The 20,425-nt window shown below is 34.7% G+C and overlaps 1 long non-coding RNA gene across 2 annotated transcripts in view; it reads left to right on the forward strand.

The window, feature by feature from the left end:
• LOC143228747 (uncharacterized) overlaps positions 1-20,425 on the forward strand; it is a 159,854-nt gene continuing 139,429 nt past the window's right edge. For both annotated transcript variants that reach the window (XR_013015444.1, XR_013015443.1), the window contains exons 1-2: positions 1-47; positions 8,708-8,788. This is a non-coding gene — a long non-coding RNA (uncharacterized LOC143228747). The remainder of the gene's footprint in view (positions 48-8,707; positions 8,789-20,425) is intronic.

Genomic DNA, 20,425 nt, shown 5'->3' on the forward strand with positions numbered 1-20,425 from the left:
ACAAGCAAGGATTGCATCTATTTTACGATTTCCCAAAATCCAGAAATGTAGGTAGATCTACAAGTTAAACTATAAAACGATACTGTTTGTAAAATTGTGTATTGTTACTCTCAATTTTATGGAAAATAACTAGGCCTAATCTTGTCCTAATGCTACTACTAAACAGTTTATTAAGCCTAATTATTATTTTAGAATAACAAAATGGGTCACTTTTTGAAACTTGAAAATGTCCGGAGGTAAAAGTTGAGGAAATTTCCAATAACTACAGAATTTATGAAGCGCATTCTAAAGAAGAAAACCAGTTAAAAATGAAATTTAAATTTCCAACACAACGCTGACGTATTTTCATAGCAAACATTCTACCGTTGACTTAAATTATCTTCAGAGTTTCCTTTCACTTACTTTGCAACAACACGGAAAAGATTTGTTTGGATTAAATTAATTTTTTCATAAAGTCTAAGCATTGTTAATTAAAAGTGCCCAAAATTTTGTATTAATTTTAATACACACTAATGCAAATATATGCTGAAATTGTTTTCAAACATCAGAAAAAGGAACATGGTAGAAACGCATGTGAACTCGGAATAAAAAACTTGAAAAATTAGTTTTATTCAAATATGATTAGGTTCTTACGTACTGTAATCTCACTTTCAGTTCTTAAAATAAATTTTACGAAATGCATTAACGTGTAGATTTTTAAAAGATATTGATACTTAAACGTACAAAGTCAAGTGCTCAGTAAGTTAAATGAGGCCCAACATTGCCAGGTGGTTAAGGCACTCGACTCGTAAGCCGCGGGTTTGAATACTCGTCACATCAAACACGCTCGCGCCTTCAACCGTGGAGGCATTATGTTACGATCAATCCCATTATTCGTTGGTAAAAGAGTAGCCCAAGAGTTGGCGGTGGGTGGTGATGACTAGCTGTCTTCCATCTAGTCTTACACTGCTAAACTGGTGACGGCTAGCGTAAATAGCCCTCGAATAGCTTTGCCCGAAATTCAAAAACCAAACCAGTTAAGTGATATAAAAATGTACTCTTACAGTAATACCCCTCCTGTATTATGGCTAATTGATACATTAAAAAAAATCACTAAATTCTAAAACATGAGTCTAAATTTAGCTCAAACGTTAATTCAAGAAATCCTAAAAAGGATATTATTCTGACAACTTTTAATTTTGCAGTAATATGTGAAATATTGTAGCTAGTAATATACAAAAGGTCGGGGAGATACAAACGTGTTTAGATGAATGTAACATACATGCGGTATCTAATAAATTATGTCACAAATTATTCTAGAATGTGCTGTTATCTAGCGACAAAACGTAAAACTAATAAAATTACATCCGTATTAAAATGTGATATTCATACATAACAATTTATTTCTAAGTTTCATGAGTTTTTTTAAATATAGAATCGTACTTTTTGTGTTAAATTAAAATTACATCCGTATTAAAATGTGATATTCATACATAACAATTTATTACTAAGTTTCATGAGTTTTTTTAAATATAGAAGCGTACTTTTTGTGTTATTTATTTAACAGTGAAGAATTTGAGTACTGTGATATTGTGGTGTTTACTGTTAAGTGTTTTCAGAGTCACCGCTGACAAAGCGCTTATTCTTACAGTTTTATATTGTAATGTGTATCTAGTGCTGCCTAAAGAACTGTAAATACGCACGTGCAAAGACTTGTGCGTGTGTTTTCTTACAGCAAAGCCACATCGAGCTATATTCTGATCCCACAGGGGAGAATCGAATCCCTGATTTTAGCGTTATAAATCCGTAGACTTACCACTGTAGCAGCGGGTGGCACGCGCAAAGATAATCTTTATACAATACCAACTGGTTGTTACTTTCAGCTTGTGATAGAAAATTACTTCCATTATGTTTCTGGGGAGTAAGATATTTGGTCGAAGTTCCGTAGTAACCAGAACTTTTGTTCGCTGATTAATGTATTTGTTAAAATATATTTAATTGCGGAGTAGTTTCGGTTTCTTTTCTTTCATGAAAGATTGTTAAATAAAAATAAAAGTTGACCATTTTCCCCACCGCCTGTTACATTCCATATGAATGGCATGTTCTTGGTTTCGTTTGAATTTCGGGTAAAGCCACGCGAGGGCTGTCTGCGCTAGCCGTCCCTAATTTAGTAGTGGAAGACTAGAAGGAAGGCAACTAGTCTTTACCGCCCGAGTCGCGCTAAACATGCTCGCCCTCCCAGCCGTGGGGGCGTTATAATGTGACGCTCAATCCCACTTTTCGTTGGTAAAAGAGTAGCCCAAGAGTTGGCGGTGGGTGGTGATACTAGCTGCTTTACCTCTAGTCTTACACTGCTAAATTAAGGACGGCTAGCACAGATAGCCCTCGAGTAGCTTTGTGCGAAATTCCAAAAAACAAAAACAAACAAATCTCATCTGGTGTTGCCCGCCATAGCGAGGTGGGTTAAGGCGTTCGACTCATAATCTGAGGGTCGCGGGTTCGAATCCCGATTGTATTAAACATGCTCGCTCTTTCTGGCGTGGGGGCATTATAATGTTACAGTCAATCCCACTATTCGTTGGTAAAAGAGTAGCCCAAGAGTTGGCGGTGGGCGGTAATGACTAGCTGCCTTCCTTCCCTCTAGTCTTACACTGCTAAATTAGGGACGGGTAGCGCAGATAACCCTCGAGTAGCTTTGCGCAAAATTCAAAACCAAAACATCATGCGGTGTTAGAACAGAATGATGACTTATTGGCTTTTCATTGGATGGTCGTGATTTTTATGTAAACAGGAATGCAGTTTTTAAACCTATAGTTCATGTACAACTGATTTCAGATTTCGTCTTCTAGCACACCTATTCTTTATATGGTAATATTAGTATGTTGATTGTGTTAGCTTTTGATCTCACAAACTACAGTCCTCTTTTTCAAACATTCTGCGTGCGGGTCTATTCTCGAAACAATGTACTCCGGCCAGACACATTGCACGGGTTTTATAGTAAAGTGATGAAAAACGTAGGAATTCTCTCGGGATTTATACAGGCACTGTTTTTGTAGATGAGTTTGAAGACTTATAACACTAAAATTCAGGCTCCAGTACCTAACGGTGGACAAAAACAGTCTTGTGTAGGATGGAACATAGCATTAAGAGGACGAATATATCAATTGTATATAAGAAGAACGCCACACTACAGATAAACGTTTTATCCCCGTCACTCCCAACATGTTCGCCCTTTCAGCCGTGTGGGCGTTATGAAGTTACGGCCAATCCCACTATTCGTTGGTAAAAGAGTAACCCAAGAGTTGGCGGTGGGTGGTGATGACTAGCTGCCTTCCCTCTAGTCTTACACTGCTAAATTAGGGATGGCTAGCACAGATAGCCCTAGTGTAGCTTTGTGCGAAATTCAAAACAAACCAAGATATACGTTTTACTCCTTCAACTGTTTGTCGTCTGGAATAAGCTGTCTGAACGTCTCGTGCTGTTATTAGACGTAATATAATGATTTAATTGGAGTCTGAGAAGTCATTGGTATACCCAACTCGTTAAAAACGTTTGACACAAGAAGAGATGGTTGTTTGGTTTAACAGGTAGAAATGCACAGTTTCTATGACATATTTCTTCTTACGCTGTTTGCCTCGTCATTTAAATGTACAAATAACTGTTTTACATCAACAAATAACATCATTACAAGAATATCCTGCTGAGTGAATTATTCAACTTAAAAGTTTCAAATAATAAAGCAATGTCATAAAATAAGATATCTCTACCAAAGATACCGGGATTGTATTTCTATGGGTATGTGAAACAACAATTTACGATTATTTAACCCTAACCCTTTGTTTTGTTTTTTTAGGAGTAGTGGGTGATGTAATTACTACGTTTACAACCTAACATCCCTAAAAACTGGTGTTACAGTCTCACAAAAATTAAACGTCTTTCGAGATGTGCCAAGTTAACCTCGTGACGGTGGTGGAAAGGTTAGGTTAGGTTAGGTTAACTAAACGCGTTTTTACTCTCTGACGGCTATTCCTTAGCGCATCACTATAATAAACAGAGCGACTTTTACACATAATTCTTAGTGTTATTTCGCTAATTTGTATGACGTTTAGACCATAAACACAGTGTGTATAGTGCTTTATGTTTCATGATTTCATGCAAATAGTTCATAAGTATTAGGATAACATTGAAGCAACTAGCAGGCAAAGCCTGCAACGGAGTGATTATTATACTTACATAAGGCACTGTGAGTTTATCTTGAAAGTGGAGTTTCTCCCAGGGGATATTCCGTGTTAACCTTGAATGTGGAGTTTCTCCCAGGATATATTGTTGTTAATTTTAATAAAAGTAGAGTTTCTTCCAGGGGATATTCCGTGTGAACCTTGAATGTGGAGTTTCTCCCAGGATATATCGTTGTCAACTTTAATAAAAGTAGAGTTTCTCCCAGGGTATATTGTTGTCAACTTTAATAAAATTAGAGTTTCTCCCAGGGTATATTGTTGTCAACTTTAATAAAATTAGAGTTTCTCCCAGGGTATATTGTTGTTAACTTTAATAAAAGTAGAGTTTCTCCCAGGGTATATTGTTGTCAACTTTAATAAAAGTAGAGTTTCTCTCAGGGTATATTGTTGTTAACTTTAATAAAAGTAGAGTTTCTCCCAGGGTATATTGTTGTCAACTTTAATAAAAGTAGAGTTTCTCCCAGGGTATATTGTTGTTAACTTTAATAAAAGTAGAGTTTCTCCCAGGGTATATTGTTGTTAACTTTAATAAAAGTAGAGTTTCTCCCAGGGTATATTGTTGTCAACTTTAATAAAAGTAGAGTTTCTCCCAGGGTATATTGTTGTCAACTTTAATAAAAGTAGAGTTTCTGCCAGGATATATTGTTGTCAACTTTAATAAAAGTAGAGTTTCTGCCAGGATATATTGTTGTTAACTTTAATAAAAGTAGAGTTTCTGCCAGGATATATTGTTGTTAACTTTAATAAATGTAGAGTTTCTGCCAGGATATATCGTTGTTAACTTTAATAAAAGTAGAGTTTCCACCATTTAGTCAACTTCGTCATATTTAGACTGCCTGATTGAATTTGTTTACTTGAGTTTTGTTTTTCATCTTATGATTTTAGTATCTTTAAATAATATTCATGATCCACTTATTTCGAAATTTAAGCACAAAGTTGTTTTTGTACCAATAACTTACTGCATCATACTGTACTTCCACAGTGTAACTTAGTTCTGTAAACTACAGAAGTATGTCAGTGCCAACAGTTCACAGAAATAATACTTCATTAACCTCTAACACAGGATGAATTGATTCTACGAAGTACAAAGGATAATCAGTAGTGTAAGTTCTAAATCTGGCTTGTCATGGTTAGGTGGTTAAGGCATTCTACACATAATCCGAGGGTCCTGGGTTCGAATCCCCGTCACAAGAAACATGCTCGTATTTTCAGCTGCGTGGGCATTATAATGTGACGGTCAATCCCACCATTCGTTGGTAAAAGAGTAGCCCAACCGAAGAGTGGGCGGTGGATGGTGATGACTAGCTGCCCTCTAGTCTTACACTACTAAATTAGGGACGGCTAGCGCAGATAGCCCTCGTGTAGCTTTGTGTGAAATTCAAAACATGCTCTCTCCTTTTATCTTTTCTTTACATCACAGTGTTATAAGAATTTATCAAATTCCATGACACAATGACAAAACAGTCATTTTATAAAAACCAGGTGACATTATCTTCTCTTTGTTGTTGTTTTGCTACAATCCATACATATTAAGAAGAAGCGAGATGGGAAAGGAATGAATAGGATTACGACTGTTTTCAGTGAATCACTTTAAGTCTTACCAAACTGAACTACCGGGTATCGGAGGAACGCAGCTCTCAATCTCAGCTCATTCGATTAAATGTAATGTGACTGTTGAATTACTTCTTCCTCGAAATTTCTTCAAAGCTACACGAGCGCCATCTATACTAATCGTTCATGATTTAGAAGTGATAGACTAGAGGAAAGGGAACTAGATAGTTCTACACACCAGTAATTGTTGTACCATCGAATAATTTCACCGATCGTAACATTGCAACGGCTGAAAAGGTTGAGTCTTTTCGGTGAAGGGATTCAAACCTGGGTACTCAGGTCGCGAATTGAGCACCCTAATTTTACCAGATGTAACAAACTACCCTTTTACTTTCGTAAGCTTAACACTAATAAACAAAATCGGTCTTAATAAAGAGTATTCTGTAGATTTATAAACAATAATGATAAAGCTTAGAAGTTTTGAAAGGGAATTATTTTGTCGTTGAGATTGAAAATGATGGAAAATAGAAATAAGTGAGCCAACCATAAACTGAACGACGTGTTTTTTTACTATAAAAACAAACAAACACCAGCATATCTTTAAACATGATTTTGAAAGACGCGTTAAATTATCTCTTAATATTTGTTTAAAGAATTGCACCTTAGCAACTTTGGTGTTCTATCCTTAACGTTCTCCAATGGGGCATCGGTAAGCCTACGAATTTACAACGCTAAAATTCAAATTTCGATTCCCCGAAACCAACAATCTTTCAGTTCAGGTGTCAGTGTGATCGCCTTGCTTGCGAGAAGTAGCAAAATATGAAAAGGTACCAATTGTCCACATAATGGTCATCTGAAGACCTCAAAGTCAGACCCGTGGACATTTCTAAGAAGAAAGAAATGTGGTATTCACGTAGCTTGAATAATTCTAAGGCAATTTTGTGTTAACTTTTACCACAGATGATTCAATCCCGGGACCAACAAATTTGAGGAAACTAGACATATACTGCAGTGGTTACGAGAATAAATACGTAATTATGAGTCATCACAACGTTTCGTGAAGAACCATTTTAACACAGTAAGTAAGAATAATTATTCTATTTCATCTTGCGTGCGTAAAGAGACACAGCAGATCAGTACCTTTCGGTATTATTAATAAAACACATTTTTAATTTCCTGAGTTACAGTTAAAACTCTAGGTTACTTAACGGTAACTCTAGGGATTTACAACGTTAAAAGCAGGGGGTCGATTCTCCTCGGTGAACAAAGCCGATAGCCCGATGTAGCCTTGCTATAATAAAACACACATACCAAAATTCTTTACACATGAATAAATAAAACAAAAATCAAATGTGAAAGTGCCAACATATTGTAAATAGTTGTCGCGTTACTTCTCACTAGATGGCAGGAGAGTCTCATCAACTGTAACATCACTTCCAGCATTCTTGTGTTATAATAGCATTTTATGTTTGTATGAATATAGTTGACACACCTTTCGTGTACGACAAACACAGAACAACCGTCCAACCCAACAAGTCAATGAAAATAAATTCTCAGTTATTCTAGGCGAGACGTGGCCTATGGTTGGCGTGGTGACTGCGGACTTCAAATCTTATGAACTTGATACTTGAAGTCCTTGTTGTGGACAAAACAAACAAATCAGAGCTTCGCACTTGAAGACCGTTATAAGAGTGACAGTCAAATTCCATTATCTAGTTAGACATGAGCTCACAGTGATTGCTTTAACTAGCTGTTTTCCTCTATATTTTTATTTTAAATTAGGTCTGGATAGTTAGCACAGATAATGTGAATTCTACAAAAAACAAAACAAAACTTATTGAATGTTATAACAGCATGCTATTCTTCGTTGTGAGTGTTAACCATGTAAGTATCTATTACAAACAGTGTGTGTCTGTGTGGTTTTCTTACAGCAAGGCCACAGGAGGCTATCTGCTGAGCCCACCGAGGGGAATCGAACCCCTAACTTTAGCGTTGTAAATATGTAGCGGGGTGTTACAAATAGTCCTCTGTCCGGCAGTACAATATTTAAAATAAAAATAAAACACATTCTGTGATTAACGATCGATTAAAATGTGTTAGACACTTGACAGGACCGACTTGTTCCTCAGTTCTTATAGTTTTACAGCGTGACGGGGCTATAAATTAATAATTACAATTTTTGTCGAAACTGATAGAGAAAAAAATAAAAAAAAGTTTGCATCCTGCTTTTCAAAAGAAATCTCAAGTCGTCGGTTGATGGAAACATATAATAGTATAGCAGCATTATGTATGTCCCTTTATAATTTTTCTTCGTTTTATCCTTTTCTTATGTTAAAGAGCGCACTGAAGTCCGTGTCTAAGCGCGAGGCCCTGTCTGTGTAGACGTTGAGATGCCGGACGTACGTTAGTCGAAACGTCAAATGGATTTTGTTGTCCCTCGTTTACTCCACGTGCGCAACAATAACTCTCGTTGTTGATTTGTTTGACAGCTGTCGGGGTCTTAAACTTTATCTCAAAGGGATCCTTCACTCGTGTATCCATGTTTTTAGGAACATGATTCTATAATAAATAACGTATACGATCCATTCAGACTTTAATGCCTACCCATCCGGGCGCGTGCTGAATCGAAGCCGTTAAGACGTTTCTTTAACAGGTATAATCACCGCTACACTTTATGTTTACGAAACGTTTCATTACGGCCGCTATTTTGTTTAAGTCTAGTCAATGATATAAGTACGTTACTGTACTCTTATCAGTTAAACCCAAAAATCCTTCGACTTGGGGACTAAGCCTGAAGATTTATTTGGTTTTGTTTCAATACAAATAAGAAATAATATTATGACCTGATGTTTTGTAATTAGCATGATTCGAAATTCTCCTTTCATGACAAATGATTCGCACGTGACTAATATGCAAAAATATATGGATTAACTTTACAGAGATTACCTGTTTTCGTCCCTGCCCAACTTGTTGCTATGGCTACATCAACTTTCATCGAAAGAGAAAGCTGTAACTGAAGAGTGAGTGAATTAATTTGATATATACTTACTTAACTATGTACATTCAATAACATATAATCTCTATAAACTTCTTTTAGTTGGTACAAAACACGAAGTTTGTAAGACAAACGTCTTTTTCGTGATTCCTCTCAGATTTGAAGTGTTTCATGAACGCGTTTCTTGTCAATAATGCTTTTTGTTGTGTCCATCGTAGGAACCGAACCATGAATTTTAGCGTTATCAGTAACTTGTGCTCAAAGCAAGTAAACCGTATAAATCGAAACTATAATAAAAATAAAAATAACTTAACAAATACGATAATTAATATAATTTATCGGTCTAACTAGGAGTGTGGCATGCCAAGAGAAAACAGTGTAATAATAGTCATTGTTTCACAAGTTAGATAGCTTTATTGTTATCCGTATTTTCGGCCACAATTCTAATTATATCTCATGAAGTTTGGCATACTTAAGAAATTTTAAATTGTCATTAATTTTATACGTATGCTAAGCTAATAAAGTATGGAAAATGTCTTAAGTTATTATTATCGACATTAGTGTTGTTTGTTCATCATTTCATTGTACGTATGTCTCCACAGCTAATATGAAAATAAGTTGTCTTAGCTTTTAGATGTTGGATATAGACGTACTGTAAACTTTATTATGAAAGAAAAAGATAGCTTTAGGCTTACTGATAATTCATAGTTCAACGTTTTTCGTGTATTTAAATATGCGTAACTATTGACACCAATACAATTTCATTGTTGTAGCATTGTTTAATTACATAAAGTGAAAACGTATGCGTTGATTCTCATGAGGAACTTTAATCGATGTATCTTATAGAATAACAGTAAGTACTAGAGATATATTTTAAAAAAATCTTAAATTACCTTTCAAGATATAACAGCTTAAAAACTGACTTTCGTTCTCACCGCATAGAAACAGAGACATCACTTATAAATAGCATGAAACGTTTAATGTCGAATTCATCTTTCAGCTTCGCAAAGTGAAACAGACAATAATGGTTGCCACGTGGGTTGGATATTGTCTTTTTCTCTTTGTTTGCGTTATATTACGTCTTTCATATCCTTGTGGATTTGTTTGTTTGTTTTGGAATTTCGCACAAAGCTACTCGAGGGCTATCTGTGCTAGCCGTCCCTAATTTAGCAGTGTAAGACTAGAGGGAAGGCAGCTAGTCATCACCACCCACCGCCAACTCTTGGGCTACTCTTTTACCAACGAATAGTGGGATTAACCGTCACATTATACGCCCCCACGGCTGGGAGGGCGAGCATGTTTAGCGCGACGCGGGCGCGAACCCGCGATCCTCGGATTACGAGTCGCACGCCTTACGCGCTTGGCCATGCCAGGCCTCGTTGTGGATAGTTTACAGTTTCGCTTTTATATAAATCTTCATAATATCGAAATTGTTCAAAATTTTATGTTTCCAAGTAAACAAAAATCGAGCCAGTTACTTCGACATTTTACAAACTCTTACACGAAAATGTAATTAATTTCAAATTATTTTCTTCATTATTAATTTGCCGTGAATTAATTCCGTTATAGATGGCGCTACTATCAAACATTGTAAATACTTTTCTGAAATTTATCGACCAAAAGATATCTTGGTTCCATTGTTGTTAAGCGCAAAATTTCAAAATGGGCTATCTGTGTTTTACTTATCACGAGTACCGAAACCCAAATTTTAGCGCTGTAAGCCTGCATGTTTACCGCTGAACCACAGGTAAGTGAGTACGAAAACATGTTTCTAAAATATTGTACTGCCAGGATACGCTTAGCATGTGAAAGATAAACCAAAAACACTTTAATTTTCCAAGCTTTAATCAACCCAAAGTAAACACCTTTACGTGGATACATGTTTTAAAGTGGTTGATTAATCGCGTTGAATTTCAAAACAGTCTTGGTTTGTATTAAATATTACAGGTTTTAAGGTACATTTGAAAGAAGTATTTCAAAGTTAGGCCTAGGCCTATTAGTTTTCCTTATAACATAAGGATGGGGTTCATCCCCAGGGCCCATAGATACTTTTATTCTATGTAAAATTACATGGGACGTAGGGTCCACAAACATTATTAGCTACTGGACCCCCACAACCTTAAATCCGCCACTGGTAACAGCACAAACCTAACAAAGCTATACAAATACAACAGACGTATGATATACCAGCACAAACCTAACAAAGCTATACAAATACAACAGACGTATGATATACGTCTTGGAATCCGTACACGTAATTATTCACTTTTGAAAGAGTTGGAAATAAAATATGCTTAAAACTAGCGAAAATAAGTTAAGTTCCATGAGTTTGTTTGTTTCAAAATCTTATACAAGGGCTATCTGCGCGTAGCCATCTTTAATTATGAATTGTTAAACAAGGGGAGAGACAGGTAGTCAACAGTAGCCACCGATAATTCTTGTCTGGAATATTATCGTTGCTATTATAGTATATCCACGGCCTCAGACTGGGGGGGGGGGGGAGATATTTTAGAAGCAACGTGTTTCGAACCCTAAACCTTCGGCGTCATACTTCGAGTTTGCTAATGATTTGGTCACACCACAATGTTTTCAATAAGGAAGTGTTTCCAAAGACAGAACGTATTCTTCTGTATATTAAAATGTTCAAACAGTATTAATTAATCTCGCATAAATCATGAAGAAATGAAATATCTTTCTTATTTCAGCTAGTGTATAAAAAATAATTATTTTTTTAGCAAAAACGCGATTACATTACAAACAGCTTTAGCTAGATAGCAGAGTAAGACCCCTAGAATCTACAGATTCATTTAATGTACATGTAGTTTGCCTCTCGACAGAGTATTATAGTAAAGACACTGCTTGTTGTATGTAAATCAGTAAAACCCTGTTTATTTGATTTTGTTTTCATGCGGGATAGCAAAAGGGTAATTTACCCTTTCCTATCGATCATCAAGGGGCTTCCAAATTCTAGTAACAATTACACACACACACACATAAATTACAAAGTTTTCCAATTTTAAAACAGTAGGAAGTGTGACTGTATATTGCTGAGTTAATTCACTAATAGTCAAGTGGCTTGCGAAGTTTATGAATCACATCTGTCCTCCCCCCCAAAAAAACAAACAAAACAACAACAACAAAAAAAACAGACGAATATGAAGAGTGAGAATCTTAAGCCTATCAAGCGTACCTAGATAATAAGTTAGAGTTATTTTGCACAGTGCACAGATAAATAAAACCTTCGTATGAGAATACCTATTTAAAATTTTGCGTTAGGCTTACTGAAGAAAACAAAAATACAAGATTCGCGTGTCATGTTTCTTAAAAATTATCTATTTCCGAAACAAATAGATTACAGCAAAACTGTGTGTTTGAAATCGGACCTTAATTAACTAAAGGTCATGCGCAGTCAATGTGTCGGACATCAACGAAAGTAACCGTCACTAATCACGTTGTATACTTTACGTATCGACCAATCAATAAAGCGAGAACGTTAATGTTACATGTCTATGAATATAGTCTGATTTTGAATTTGAAAAAAATGTACATATTTAATCTACCAGGTGGCGCGTGTGTACATAATGTTTTGAGAATATTAACTTTATCTTATTTCAACACAGCAAACTGAAACTTCTCGTGTCAAATTAAGTCACTGGTTTTATTACTTTATACGAAGTTGTTACAATGTCTACATGTCTGTGCAACGTCCAATAACGAGATGGCAGACAACTACACAATATACATAACAACATAATGTTTATCAGTATGTATGTACAATAAAAACATAGGTTTATCTGTGTACATAAATATTTCATGATGTGATAAAAACATAGGTTTATCTCTGTAGCAATATTTCATAAGTGATACAAACATAGGTTTGTCATCTCTGTACATCAGAATTTCATGAGTGATACAAACATAGGTTTATCATCTCTGTACATCAGAATTTCATGAGTGATACAAACATAGGTTTATCATCTCTGTACATCAGAATTTCATGAGTGATACAAACATAGGTTTATCATCTCTGTACATCAGAATTTCATGAGTGATACAAACATAGGTTTATCATCTCTGTACATCAGACTTTCATTAGTGATACAAACATAGGTTTATCATCTCTGTACATCAGAATTTCATGAGTGATACAAACATAGGTTTATCTCTGTACAACAATATTTCGTGAGGGTTGCTAATTGGTTACTGGGAATGTCTATAGTTGAGTTAGGGTCTCGGATATAGAGTTCTAAGGCTATCTTGCAGGCTTCATAGAATTCACCACGATAAAGAAAAACTTCATGTTCAACAACCACAACTATATACAAACAAATGGCCTAAGCATGGGCAACCCAGTATCACCAGTTCTAGCCAATATTTTTATGACACAAGTTGAAACACAAGCAATTAACACAGCATTACATCCACCACTATACTGGTATAGATATGTAGATGACACGGTTGTGGGATTCAAATCTACAGAACACATACTTAATTTTTTCAATCACATTAACTCTATACATCCCAACATTAACTTCACATCTGAACACGAAGAAAGCAATCAAATATCATTTCTTAACCTCAAAATTACAAGAACCGACACACAATTCAAAACAGAAATCCACCGAAAAATCACCCATACTGGACTATACATTCCTTGGGACTCAGCACATGAAACAAAACAAAAACTAAACATTCTAAGAAACCAAATAAACACAGCCATAAAACTATGCTCACCAGATAAAATTAACGATGAATTAGACAAAATAAAACAATACTTCATCAACATCAGTAAGTTTCCTTCACAAACCGTAGAAAACATTATACGCACACACCTAGAGAAAAAGCAAAATCAACCAACTAAAGTAAATACAGCTCACGAATCAAAAAACCACGAAACCGTATATTGCAGCATACCATATATTCCTGACATCAGCAAACAAATAACCAACATTTGGCAAAATTAGTAATAAAATATGACATTCCAGTTAATACCAAATTTATTCAAAACCCGGCACAAAACTGAGGTCTATACTATGTAAAAACTACACTGACAAACACCACACCAACATTATTTATAAAATACAATGTGATAACTGCCACGACTTCTATATTGAGAAACAAGTAGAAAAATAGAAACCAGATTCAAAGAACATAAAATTTCACATTCACACGTTTTCGAACACTGCAAGTCAAATAAACACAACATAATCATAGAAAACACTCAAATACTAAATAAAGAAACAAACATAAACAAACGCAAAATTAAAGAAGCCTTACTTATACAACAACTTAAACCCAAAATAAACCAATATAAAGGAACACCTTTATACCTATATTAAATATAATAAAATAAAATTATATATTCAAACATCTAACACCGCCCTCTACATTCCGACACTCAGTAACACAACCCCTTCCAAACATGTGGTCAGCTTCCGGTCAGTTACCTCTCTCTTCTTTGTGAACCTGACGATGACCGAAGAAGTTCGAAACGTTGTTCACTCTTCTACGTAAAATATTTTCTCAACCCAAACGAGCCGTTTTGCATATACGTTTATCTTTGTACAACAATATTTCATAAGTGATACAAACATAGGTTTATCATCTCTGTACATCAGAATTTCATAAGTGATACAAACATACGTTTATCTCTGTACAACAGTATTTCATGAGTGATACAAACATGGGCTTATCTCTGTACAACAGTATTTCATAAGTGATACAAACATAGGTTTATCTCTGTACAACAATATTTCGTAAGTGATACAAACATATGTTTATCTCTGTACAACAATATTTCATGATGTGATACAAACATACGTTTATCTCTGTACAACAATATTTCATAAGTGATACAAACATAGGTTTATCTCTGTACAACAATATTTCATGAGTGATACAAACATACGTTTATCTTTGTACAACAGTATTTCATGAGTGATACAAACATAGGTTTATCTCTGTACAACAATATTTCATAAGTGATACAAACATAGGTTTATCTCTGTACAACAATATTTCATAAGTGATACAAACATAGGTTTATCTCTGTACAACAATATTTCATGAGTGATACAAACATAGGCTTATCTCTGCACAACAGTATTTCATGAGTGATACAAACATACGTTTATCTCTGTACAACAGTATTTCATGAGTGATACAAACATAGGTTTATCTCTGTACAACAATATTTCATAAGTGATACAAACATAGGTTTATCTCTGTACAACAATATTTCATAAGTGATACAAACATAGGTTTATCTCTGTACAACAATATTTCATGAGTGATACAAACATATGTTTATCTCTGTACAACAATATTTCATGATGTGATACAAACATAGGTTTATCTCTGTACAACAGTATTTCATGAGTGATACAAACATAGGTTTATCTCTGTACAACAATATTTCGTAAGTGATACAAACATGGGCTTATCTCTGTACAACAGCATTTCATGAGTGATACAAACATAGGCTTATCTCTGTACAACAATATTTCATGAGTGATACAAAGATAGGTTTATCTCTGTATAACAGTATTTCATGATGTGATACAAACATAGGTTTATCTCTGTATAACAGTATTTCATAAGTGATACAAACATACGTTTATCTCTGTATAACAGTATTTCATAAGTGATACAAACATACGTTTATCTCTGTACAACAATATTTCGTAAGTGATACAAACATGGGCTTATCTCTGTACAACAGTATTTCATGAGTGATACAAACATAGGCTTATCTCTGTATAACAGTATTTCATGATGTGATACAAACATAGGTTTATCTCTGTATAACAGTATTTCATAAGTGATACAAACATAGGCTTATCTCTGTACAACAGTATTTCATAAGTGATACAAACATAAGTTTATCTCTGTACAACAATATTTCATGAGTGATACAAACATAGGTTTATCTCTGTTCAACAATATTTCATAAATGATACAAACATAAGTTTATCTCTGTACAACAATATTTCATGAGTGATACAAACATACGTTTATCTCTGTACAACAGTATTTCATGATGTGATACAAACATAGGCTTATCTCTGTATAACAGTATTTCATGATGTGATACAAACATACGTTTATCTCTGTACAACAATATTTCGTAAGTGATACAAACATGGGCTTATCTCTGTACAACAGTATTTCATGAGTGATACAAACATAGGCTTATCTCTGTATAACAGTATTTCATGATGTGATACAAACATAGGTTTATCTCTGCATAACAGTATTTCATAAGTGATACTAACATACGTTTATCTCTGTACAACAATATTTCGTAAGTGATACAAACATGGGCTTATCTCTGTACAACAGTATTTCATGAGTGATACAAACATAGGTTTATCTCTGTACAACAATATTTCATGAGTGATACAAACATAAGTTTATCTCTGTACAACAATATTTCATGAGTGATACAAACATAGGTTTATCTCTGTACAACAATATTTCATAAATGATACAAACATAAGTTTATCTCTGTACAACAATATTTCATAAGTGATACAAACATGGGCTTATCTCTGTACAACAGTATTTCATGATGTGATACAAACATAGGTTTATCTCTGTTCAACAATATTTCATAAATGATACAAACATACGTTTATCTCTGTACAACAATATTTCATGAGTGATACAAACATACGTTTATCTCTGTACAACAGTATTTCATAAGTGATACAAACATAGGTTTATCTCTGTACAACAATATTTCATGATGTGATACAAACATAGGTTTATCTCTGTTCAACAATATTTCATAAATGATACAAACATAGGTTTATCTCTGTTTAACAATATTTCATGAGTGATACAAACATACGTTTATCTCTGTACAACAGTATTTCATAAGTGATACAAACATAGGTTTATCTCTGTACAACAATATTTCATAAGTGATACAAACATAGGTTTATCTCTGTACAACAATATTTCGTAAGTGATACAAACATGGGCTTATCTCTGTACAACAGTATTTCATGATGTGATACAAACATAGGTTTATCTCTGTACAACAATATTTCATGATGTGATACAAACATAGGTTTATCTCTGTACAACAATATTTCATAAGTGATACAAACATAGGTTTATCTCTGTACAACAGTATTTCATAAGTGATACAAACATGGGCTTATCTCTGTACAACAGTATTTCATGAGTGATACAAACATAGGTTTATCTCTGTACAACAATATTTCATGAGTGATACAAACATAGGCTTATCTCTGTACAACAGTATTTCATAAGTGATACAAACATAGGCTTATCTCTGTACAACAGTATTTCATAAGTGATACAAACATGGGCTTATCTCTGCACAACAGTATTTCATAAGTGATACAAACATAGGTTTATCTCTGTACAACAATATTTCGTGAGTGATACAAACATAGGCTTATCTCTGTACAACAATATTTCATGAGTGATACAAACATAGGTTTATCTCTGTATAACAGTATTTCATGATGTGATACAAACATACGTTTATCTCTGTACAACAATATTTCATAAGTGATACAAACATACGTTTATCTCTGTACAACAATATTTCATAAGTGATACAAACATGGGCTTATCTCTGTACAACAGTATTTCATGAGTGATACAAACATAGGTTTATCTCTGTACAACAATATTTCATGATGTTATACAAACATAGGCTTATCTCTGTACAACAATATTTCATGATGTGATACAAACATCAGTTTATTTCTATTCCTTGTTTGAGATATAGTGTTGTCACATTCTTTTGTTACAAGTTATTACTCTTCGATATTAAAGTAAGATATTTCAACTCAAGTATGCTGTTCTTCTTATTATATTTCATATACTTTAAAAGAATGGTTTATGTTTTGTTTTATTCGAGCTTACTCCTGAGCCACCAGGGCACAACGATGAGGGAAGTTAAAAAACAACTAAAGTCCTGTTAGACATGTTGAATAATTAACCGAGGTTTTATGGACGAATGAGGACATATAAATAGGATAACAATAATGTATGACATTTCCAACGATATAACGCAGTCGAATAAAACTGAGAGAAACAAACCCCTCTACACCAGTTAAAATCACATCAGACTCATTGTTACCACAGAGTGAGAACGCAACAGGAGTTTTGGTTGAAATCTGACCTCCAGCCCAAGCTCAGGATCAGATATAACCGGGGGCGCTCATAAATATTGTTTCTCTTTGCTCCGCCCGCGGTGGTAATTGTTTGGGCAACCTGTATATTTAGAGCCCTTGGGAAAAGTTAAAATTTGTATTTAAGAAAAATACCAATAAATAATTAAAATTAAAAACCTACGTACGACATTCTTGATACCAGATTCAGTTAAATCAAACTGATGTTCGTCGTTAAAAAAAAAGGAAAAGATAAGGAACTCTTCTACTGTGTAGGAATTAACTCTGGTGACCCCAAAACTTTGTCCCAGAGTCCTGTCAGTATATTGAAATAAGAATGTATTCACGTGGAGACGATAGTGTGATCCACCCAATTATAGATCAGTTAATTTATTGTCTCATATTTTTTGGTCCAAACTGTAAAACCACCAAGACGGACCTCACAGTTTCAGTCCATAACACTATGTAACACAAATTTTGTTCCTGGACAGTACGTGTTATTTCTTAATTATTTATGTTGTAAAAGTACAGAAAATGGCCATTATTCCCTTCAAACTGTGGTTTTGTGACCTGGATAATGAAATTTAGAAATTAACCTGTTTTCTATGTAAAAACGGACAAATTTGCACATTTTCATTTACATAAGGTCTGAATAAAACAACATATGAATCAAGATTTACATGTATTTATACTAAAGTTATACAAACATGTTTAGAAGTGAGTAGTTTTTCGAGATTTGTGACTGTAATGTAAATCACTTTCACGTATCAGCCACCAAATATCGTCTCCCATCATGTTTTTCTTATACGATCCCATGTCACAAAAACAAAGTTTGAAGAGAAACATAGGTCTTTTCTATTTACTTTAGGCATAAATAAATGGGAAATAACACTTTCTGTCTAGGAACAAGACACAGTAAACATTTTGTTACACAATGTATAATTATTCCAGCAAACCTTTAAATATAAGGCCGGTCAAACAGAATCATTCAGAACTGATCCATATTTAATTATAAATGTTCCTACTTCGGACGACAGAGGGAGTGATAAATTTCACAAATAAAACGTTTTGCCATTGATTTAAAACCACACTAATTGTAGTATGGTTGATAGGATGTATAGACTCTGTTCTCAATAGGATGTATAGACTCTGTTCTCAACAGGATGTATAGACTCTGTTCTCAGTAGGATGTATAGACTCTGTTCTCAGTAGGATGTATAGACTCTGTTCTCAATAGGATGTATAGACTGTTCTCAGTAGGATGTATAGATTCTGTTCTCAATAGGATGTATAGACTATGTTCTCAGTAGGATGTATAGATTCTGTTCTCACAGGATGTATAGACTCTTCTCAGTAGGATGTATAGACTGTTCTCAGTAGGATGTATAGACTGTTCTCAGTAGGGATGTATAGACTGTTCTCTGTGTAGGATGTATAGACTGTTCTCAATAGGATGTATAGACTGTTCTCAACAGGATGTATAGACTGTTCTCAGTAGGATGTATAGACTGTTCTGAATAGGATGTATAGACTGTTCCTCAGTAGGATGTATAGACTATGTTCTCAGTAGGATGTAGAGACTGTTCTCAGTTGGATGTATAGACTCTCTCAGTAGGATGTATAGACTCTGTTCTCAGTAAGATGTATAGACTCTGTTCTCCATAGGATGTATAGACTGTTCCTCAGTAGGATGTATAGACCATGACAACAGGATGTATAGACTGTCCTCAGCCAGGATGTATAGACTGTTCTCCAGGGATGGGTAGACTATGTTCTCAATAGGATGTACTATGTTCTCAATAGGATGTATAGACTCCTGTTCTCAGTAGGATGTATAGACTGTTCCTCACAGGGATGTATAGACTTCTCAACAGGATGTATAGACTGTTCTGAATAGGATGTATAGACTACGTTCTCAGTAGGATGTAGAGACTCTGTTCTGTGGATGTATAGACCTTCCCTCAGTAGGATGTATAGACTCTGTTCTCAGTAAGATGTATAGACTCTGTTCTCACCAGGGATGTATAGACTGTTCTCAGTAGGATGTATAGACTATGTTCTCACAGGGATGTATAGATTCTGTTCTCAGTAGGATGTATAGACTGTTCTCTGTAGGGATGTATAGACTGTTCTCACAGGGATGTATAGACTCCCTCAACAGGATGTATAGACTGTTCTGAATAGGATGTATAGACTGTTCTCAGTAGGATGTATAGACTACGTTCTCAGTAGGATGTAGAGACTCTGTTCTCAGTTGGATGTATAGACTCTTCTCAGTAGGGATGTATAGACTCTGTTCTCAGTAGGATGTATAGACTCTGTTCCCTGTAAGATGTATAGACTCTGTTCTCAACAGGATGTATAGACTGTTCTCAGTAGGTGGATGTATAGACTCTGTTCCTCAATAGGATGTATAGACTGTTCTCAGTAGGATGTATAGACTATGTTCTCAATAGGATGTATAGATTCTGTTCTCAGTAGGATGTATAGACTGTTCTCAATAGGATGTA

Source organism: Tachypleus tridentatus, chromosome 10 (assembly GCF_004210375.1).
Source record: "Tachypleus tridentatus isolate NWPU-2018 chromosome 10, ASM421037v1, whole genome shotgun sequence".
Classification (NCBI taxonomy): Eukaryota; Metazoa; Arthropoda; class Merostomata; order Xiphosura; family Limulidae; genus Tachypleus; species Tachypleus tridentatus.